Genomic DNA, 1,819 nt, shown 5'->3' on the forward strand with positions numbered 1-1,819 from the left:
CAATTTTATTTATCCTCTTGCAGGTCTTAGACACTGGGGTAGGATTGTAAAAATTAAAAAAAAAATGTGAATGAGAAAACAAACTGCTGTATTATGGATGGTATTAAGTATATAGATAATTCAAAATGATTATAAAATACATTATACTAATGAAAATGAGATTTTAGTAAGATGCCTTGATACAAACCTATTATGCCATATTGAAATGCATTTCAAATTGGTAGAGAACTTTATTTAGATGTGATAATGTGGCTTACTCTCACAAACATAATATGTAAAAGTATGATTAAGTCACAAAAGAATATGCAAAGTATAACTCAGTTTAAATATAAACTTCAAATAAATAGACATAACATTGACATAAATATATTCTTGAATTGAAGGACTTTAAAGAAATCACTTCTCCCCCAAATTAATCTTTGTAATCAATGCATCCAAAGTAAAACCCAGTAAGAGTTGATTTAAATATTGACAAGCTAATTCTAGAATATATGTAAACTTTAAAAATATTAAAGTTCAGTTAATAATTTATTGAGGAAGAAAGAATAAATTACAAGAAATATTGTAAAACTGTACTAATTAATGTAATATGATATTGACAAAGTAATAAGTAATCAATGAAATGGAATAGGTAGACTTCAGTGAGGAAAATATTTATAAGAGCACATGATATGTAAGAAAGCTAATATTGCAGATTAATGGTTAAAAATTGATTTGCTAATAAATTATACTGAGAAAACTGGTTATACATATGGAAAATAATTAAATTGATTCTTTACCATAAATACAGCATCTGAGTCCAATTGCTTCTGGGAGATTTATTAACTTTTAAGATAGCATGTATCATTTACGTAATGTAACATTTTTAACTTTTAAGATAGCATGCATAGTTTACGTAATCTAATTTTTTAAACTTCTAAAAAAAAGATAAAACTCTGTTTTTAAGAACATTGTGTCTTTCATTTTATCCTTATTTCTCATCCAAATATATTAATAACTATTGATTCTATTTGCTACACTCTTTTACTTAAAGGGATCAGAGTATAAATGGGGCAGTTAATAAACATAACTATTCCATCCCTTGCTTGCAGCACTATTTTATTCCGGTTTCCTCAGAGTTTATTATATAAATCAGGGACATTTGGAAATACGTATTTTGCAGTCTACATTTATTTGATTATCAAAATGGAAATGTAGAATAAAATGTGAACAGATAATAAACTTGTGTATTTCTCCATCTTTTCAAGTTGATCAGGTATACGGATGGCATTTTAAATAATGTGTTAAACTTAGAGAATACATTACATAGAAAAGAAAATTGTGGGAAATAGGAAAGCCTTTCCATTAAGGGTTTAGATATAAAATGTTCTATTCAGTCACAAACTAAACCTAAAATGAGAGATTTTTTGTTTAACTGAAAGAGCTAGAGAGTAATTAAAGGTAATTGGCATGTTATATTATTCTTAAAAGGTTCGCTTTTCTGTACTAAGAATACCAGGGAACAATTGAATAGATAAAAAGCAAACTATAAATTGCCAAATAGATCTTTTGTATAATAACACATCTCCCAAGACAAAGGATATTTCAGACCCATGAAAAATAAGGGAAGCGTACTTGCCTGACTGGTCTTGCATCTTGCCAGACCCCAATGAATTTGCATCAGATTTTTAAACTCACAAAGTTATAAAATGTCTTAATGTATTAAGAAGGAATCAAAAGTGAATTTGAATAACTCGAAGGGACTAGTTGGCAGACTTTAACATTAGACTAGCAGAAACTGCTTAATAAATAAAATTGAAAGCAGAAAAAATACATTTCT

The sequence above is a fragment of the Sapajus apella genome, unplaced genomic scaffold (genome assembly GCF_009761245.1).
Source record: "Sapajus apella isolate SASKATOON/1434 unplaced genomic scaffold, GSC_monkey_1.0 scaffold27, whole genome shotgun sequence".
Lineage (NCBI taxonomy): Eukaryota > Metazoa > Chordata > Mammalia > Primates > Cebidae > Sapajus > Sapajus apella.